At 38.4% G+C, this 7,084-nt stretch overlaps 1 pseudogene; it reads right to left on the bottom strand.

Annotated features, from left to right (window-relative positions):
* Positions 1-3,285: 3,285 nt before the first annotated feature.
* Positions 3,286-3,363, bottom strand: LOC121994888 (annotated as a pseudogene).
* Positions 3,364-7,084: the final 3,721 nt, after the last annotated feature.

The raw sequence follows: 7,084 nt of genomic DNA, 5'->3' as shown, positions 1-7,084 counted from the left end.
TCAGAAACGTTCGGCGGTGGTCCTCCGGCGTTGCTGAGCTTCATCCGACCACAATCCGCAATCCACAGCCTCCATCCAGATTCCGAGACCATATTTCCAGATTTTCGGCATTTATGGGTTCCGGGATGTTCTTAGCTCGCCAGGGTTGGTCCGTCGGTGTAGCTGAGCATACTTGAACTGAGACGCAGCTGAGATTATCCACTGAGGTCCAGAGTTGGGTGGTCTCGACTTTGGCACTCTTGTGTGACGACAAGAGTGTGTAGCTTGGTAGATTGGTTGTGAGTTGGATCAGTTAGGGTTTATTTCATTTTGTTATTGTTTTTATAGCTTAGAACATATTCCTTTATGTTTGTTATGGTTTAGAAAGTAATCTAGCATTTCATTTCATAGTTGAAGTTTAATTGTGTTTAATTTGTGCTTGATTAATTGTTTAGTTGGGTAGTTTTAAGTTAGAGTTTTAATTGGTGTTGTAGATTAGATTTAATTGCATTTCATTATTTCATATTTAGTTTAAGTGTGTTGATGGTTTAATTATGATGTAGGGTGACAATGCATTATGGTTTGATCATTGGTACATAGTTAGGTTTCACTCTTGCTTTAGATTAATTTCTTTATTGTTGTGCTTCACTTTTGTTAGATTAGATTCAAGTTTAAACCCCCAATTTCATGTTAAAAACCCCAAAAATAGGAATAAAATACGATCCTAAAATTGCATCCTACCGTTAGTTCCTCGAAGTTCGATCCTGGGCTCGTTACTACAACATGATTGTGTAGATAAGGGGGTTCATGGAGTATATATTTGTTAATTTGATTTACGAATGTGACAGACATCGTTACCAAGACACCCTCACATGGATAGACTATGTGAATAAATTTTAGCTGAAGGGAGTGATGTGTGTAGTTTACATACACATTTATGCATACTTTATCGCACATTCATGGATTTATTTCAAGTATGTTCTATGCATTTGCACTTCCTTTAATCATTATTTCAGCATTATCGCTCTTATGGTTCAGAGATATGCTCTTGTGTATTTTGTTGTGACAGAAACACCTTTGGAGTGGAAACGGAGCAAAAATGTGCAAAGGAGCAGCTTATGGAGAAAGGAGCAAAGCAAGGTCGTGCCTCTTGGCAAGGTTGTGTTTCCTCACCCGAGAGCAACAAGAGTCTGGCCGTGCCCCTAGAATAGCCATGTGGAACAACCAGCTGCCAACCCCACTCAGGCTGTGTGGATTCACACGGTCGTGTGGTGGATACAGAGTTAACTCAACTGAGGTCGTGCCAATTGGCACAGTGATGCCTCACCTCCCAAGACCAACCTTGCTAGGACCATGTGGATTCCACACAGCTGTGTGCCACACTCCAGAGACCAACAAGCTTTGGTCGTGCTCGAGGGGTACGACCATGGTACGACCTATGGTAGGGGTCGTAGCACGGCCCGCTGCAGGGGTCGTGGCACGGCCCGCTGCAGGGGTCATGCCATGCCTATAAATGGGGGTTTCTACCCCATTTGAAGGGAGGAAGTTTTTCCCATTTGGGAAATAAAATCCAAGCTTAAATCTGGTGTCTCGGATACCTCAAATTGATAATTCAAGGTCAAATTCTAGTTCTCCATTTCTCCATTAGCAAGGATTGATCAGAAGATCACTCATCTACATTTGTTAAGTCTCTTCTTCTCTTCTTTCTTGATTTGAATGTTGAGGCTTGCATCCCTTATCTTTGGATTCGATTTCTATCTTGTTATGGAGTAGATTTCCTATTCTAGGGACTAGGGAGTATTTGTGATGTGGATATTGATGTAAAACTCTTGGATTGTGCCAATGCCCTACTTAAGTGATGTTTTCATTCTTGTTCTTGTTGAATCTAATGTGCATGTGTGGATTTGTACTTATTTCTCATGTTAGATTTGGTGGATATGTGTGAATTGTTAACTTAGTATGGATTGATCTCTAAATTATATGATTGGGAGGTCCTAGTGATATGAATTCCCTCTTAATCTGACATCTAGGAGTCCCATGAGGGAGACTTAGCTACACTTAATGGGTTTTTCCTAATCTTGTGGTCATAGGTGACTTTAGTGATTTAGGAATATATGACCGAGGGATTCTAGTGATAGGGATTCCCTCTTAGACTTCTTAGATTACCATATCTATTTAGGAGTATAGGATGACAATAGGAATAGCACTCTGACACATAGTTGCGGATTATTGTTGGAATTTTTTTAAGCTTTCTATATGTATGATAATTGATAATAGGAAATAGGTGAAACCAAGCATATTAAGTTCCATCACATTGAAATTAAAACCCCTAGAACATTTCACCATTCAAGACTTCCTCACTTGATATTTTTAGTTTACTTTACTTTGTTTCTACACTTTATTTTTGTGCAAAACACTCCTTCAAGAATTCATTAGTTTAGCTATTTTGAGGTGAGAGTCTTTGAGTGTTTCCAATCCCTGTGAGATTGATATTTTTGTTACTAATGACATAGCCGTGCACTTGTGACTTCATAACAATTTTTTGGTACCGTTGCTGAGGATTGGCGTAGCACTTATTGATTTTCAATTAGAGGTAGCTTAAACTATGTTTTGTTTCTTTTTTTTTTTTGTAAATTTACTTACACACTCTTTTGTTTACATCTTGTATTTCTATTCCTGTAATTCCGATTTTTGCATTTTACTTGCATTGCATTTCATGTGTCCAAAACTTTGTTTTTCCTCTATTTTTAATTTCTCTACACTTCAATCTTTTGGACTTAACTGTTTAGTGTTGCTCTTGTATACGTAGAATTAACATTGCAGAAAATTTATATCCTATTGATCTTGAGATTGATAGGACATTTCACAAAAGAAAGAACCTGTAAAAATAACAAGCATATTTAGAAATGGCAGATAGACCTCTCAAAGATTATGCAACATCTTATGCACGTGGCTTGAGGTCTAGCATCATGAGAGCATCCATTGAAGCTAATCACTTTGAAATAAAACTTGTAGTGATAACTATAGTGCAGTAACATCAATTTGGAGGAGGACCCCATGAAGATCCAAACCAACACCTTAAGGTCTTCTATGAAATTTGTGGGACCATGAAGATGAATGGAGTCCCTACAAAGGTTGTGAGATTAATGTTGTTTGGTTTTTCTTTGAGTGATCGAGCTAAAATGTGGCTTACTTCCTTGTCAGCCAATAGCATCACATCTTGGAAGTAATGTGAGCAATAATTCCTTGATAAGTTCTATCCTCCAGTAAAACTGTTCATAAGAGGAATCTTATAGTAAGCTTCAGACAATCAGATTCAAAATCATTATTTGAAGTATGGGATAGATTCAAAAGTATGCTCAAGCAATACCCACATCATGGACTCTCGAGAAGTGGTTAGTCCTACACACCTTTTATAATGACATCAACTATCACACGAAGGTATCCCTCGATTCTACAGCTAAAGAGGCATTAAGAATAAAAGTCATAATGAGGTCGAAGACATTATTGAGATTATAGCACAGAACCATCATCAATGGGCAACCGAAAGATGTGGAGACTCCTTTTCTAGAAATCCTATCAAGGCATCAGGGAAATTTAATGTGGATCTAATTACTCTCATATCTATGAAGCTCGATGTCTTGACCAAAAATCTTGAGAATATGGGTACTAGTATGGTTAATACAATTGCATGTGTGTGTAATTCTTGTGGAAGCACAAACCTTGCTCAAGAAACTTGCCCTTTAGTGGTCATTTCTACACAGATAGACCAACTTGAGCAGTGTGACACAATAGTAAGTTATAATAAAAGGAAGAACAATCCGTATTCCAACACATACAATCTTGGGTGGAAGAATCATCTAAATTTTTATTATCGAAACAATCAAGAACAAGGACCATCTTCAGGGGCAAGGCCAAGTTACCAACTCGAACAACAAAGCTATCAACATTAATCATCACAAGGCTATCAACTATCCTGAATAGAAAAGATGCTTAAGGAAATTCTTACTGAGCAAAAGGTGATGAAGAATGAATTCAAGTAAATGAGTCAAAGGATAGACAATGTGGAGAAACATCAAAAGCTCCAAGATAGCCAAATTGGCCAAATAGCTTCATCTACTACAAGAGCACCAGGAACATTTCTAGGAAGAATAGATGTGAATCGTATTGAGCATTGAATAGGATTGAGCTAAGGAGCAGACGGACCTTAGGAGATTCCCAAGCGACTGCTCAAAGTTATGGAACTCAAAACAATGGAGAGCTCTCTCCTTCTCTACTTAATGATGAAGGCACTAAAGAAGAGGATGGGAGTACCGCAAAGGTTGAAGAGTCTTCTCTGCTCATTACTCAATCATAGGCAGCTCCATTTCCTCAAAGATTGGCCAACTTAAAAAGAGATGAAAAGTTTGGCAAATATTTGAAAAAAGTTAAGGACTTGTGCATTCAGATTCCACTCATTGATGCATTGTAAGAAATATCCAAATTTATCAAATTTCTTAAAGAAACAATGTCATGCAAGAGAATGAAATGAGACTATGAAATAGTAGCATTGACAAAGGAGAGCAGTGCATTGCTACTAGACACCGCACCTCCAAAGCTCCAAGATCCAAGAAGCTTCACCATCCCTTGCAAAATAGAGACTACTTTGATTGAAAAAGCTTTTTGTGATTTGAAGGCAAGTGTTAACCTCATGCCTTGCTCAATTTGCAATAAGTTAGGCCTTAAAAATATTAAACTTACTACCATGGCACTACAACTAGCTGATCATTCATGTATATATCCAATTAGGATAATTGAATATGTGTCGATAGAGGTGAGTGGAAGCCTAGTGCTCACTGATTTTTTGGTACTTGACATGGAGGACTCCTAAAATCCAAATAATTCTTGGAAGGCTCTTCCTTGCTACAGTTGGAGGCATAATCGACGTGAAAAATCATAAGTTGGACCTAGTTATTGGCGAGGAAAGGCTTACATTTGATTTATCTAAGTCTCCTAACCATGTTGCTCTTCTATTAAATGACTGCAGAATATTTGAAGAGTGTCACACTGATGAGTGGATGTTTCATTCACATGGGAGATCATCGGACACATAATTAAGCATGACAAATAAAAGGAGAAGGACTCCCATTAAAAATAAAAAGTTTCTCTGTCCGACAAGAGCCTAGATGAAGGAAGAAGCTGAAGCATCCACAATTGGAGTTGAAATCCATTCCTCCAACACCTAGCTCTAAAGGGAGCTTATATGGGGTCGAGTTAAAGACTTTAAACAAGCACTTCTTGGGAGGCAACCCAGGCGTTCTTTAGTTTAGTTTGTATGTTTCCTTCTTTCTTTGTTTAGACAATAATTTTGTTTTTTTTTTTGTGTCCTTTCTCAAGTTTGTAGGGACCTCCATGAAAATACCACGCACTTACCTGGGGTGTGGAGGTGTTTCAGTGACTAATAAGGAGGTAAAGATTCAATAAAATACACTCAACACCCTGGTCGTGTCATTTGACATGGTCATGTGACCCAGGCTGAGCTAAACAAGTTCATGCCATGCCTATTGCCATGTCCATGTGAAGTCAACTATGCAAAACAAGGGTGTGGTTGTGTCTTTAGACACGACCATGTGAGGCTACTCGACACCAATCCTGGTGCGGTCGTGTCTTTTGATATGACTGTGTCAAGCTAGCTGAGGTGACCAAGTTTGGTCGTGCCATCTAACACGGCTCGTGTGAAATAATGGAACAATGTGGTTCGACATAGTCGTGCCTCATAGGCATGGTTGTGCCCTAGCCGCAGAGCCGAATGTGGTTCAGCCCATGTCTTTAGACACGACCATACATGCCCCCCACACCCTCTTCTTCTTTAATACCATCTTCTCCAAGAGCTCTTCTCTTCTCCACCCTCAAAGAATAAACCTTCCAACCTTCTCAGGATCTTTTCAACTCTAGATCTTTACAACTTCTTTTCCCAAAATTAAAAGTTCTCCTACCCAACACCTCTCTTCCATAGTCTTCTCTTCTTTTAATTTGCTGCACATATTTGGATCCAGATCTAAATCTAGATTTGAACAGTGATTCTCTTCATCCCCTCTTCCTTCCCTCAATTCTTCTTCTTAGTTCTTTCTCTTGAGTTAATAAGCACTCCTCCCATTTTTGCTTTATCATATCTAACATTTTGAAGAGAGTTAAATGAGGAACTAGTGGCTCAGGTGGAGGGGATGATTCGAGAAGAGACAAGGGGAAAAGAAAGGTGGCTTCCAAGAGCAAAGGAAAATGAGTGGCACGTAACGAAGATAATGAAAACGAGTACGGTGTTATTTTTAAGAATGAAGAACAAAAGTCTAAATTTGAAACTCTTGTTACTCATAAACTTGTTTGCACTTATTATATGGATGTCAATACCATGGAAGCCTTAGGGATTAAGGAAGACATAGATTGGCTAATTAGTACTATGGATTGGAATAACATGATGTATTCACACAATCCTACCTATCCCCGCCTTATCCTAGACTTTCTAAGTTCTATAAAGACCAATTTTTCATTTGATGAGGATCATGATGGGAAGATTAGCTTCAGATTGATGAACCAAGACTTTCAATGGACTCTATATGATTTTAATAAATATTTTAGCTAGCCCAATGGGGGACCTCGCATGTCTGCTTATAACTTTAATAGTAATTCCTTTTGGAGTTCACTTATGAGCTTAAGTGAACCCTATGACCTATCACAATCTAAAGCTTCCAATTTGCAAAATCCTATTTTCCAATATCTCCACCGATTAATGAGTAAAACCATCTTCGGTAGAGGAGAAAGTGATGGGATGTTACAGAAAGTGGAGCTTTATTTGTTTTGGGGCATCCTTAATAAAGTCAATTTCAACTCAGGAATTTATTTCTTACAAACACTTGTGATGTTCGAGAAAGCTTCTTTAGGACAGATAGTCTTTGGCGATTTGATAATAAACATTGCTTTACATTTAGGTTTTGAACTATATGGATTAGATGTTGCTCATGGCAATATGAAAATTGATATTGAAACATGTCTTGCCAAGAATATGATTGTCCAGGATGACAACAAGTTTGCCTTACCAAAGATGGATGAATTTCTACTCCCTCTTCCC

Source organism: Zingiber officinale, chromosome 1B (assembly GCF_018446385.1).
Source record: "Zingiber officinale cultivar Zhangliang chromosome 1B, Zo_v1.1, whole genome shotgun sequence".
Taxonomy (NCBI): Eukaryota; Viridiplantae; Streptophyta; class Magnoliopsida; order Zingiberales; family Zingiberaceae; genus Zingiber; species Zingiber officinale.
The sequence above is the reverse complement of the archived record's forward strand: the minus strand, read 5'-3'. Positions and strand labels throughout refer to the sequence as shown.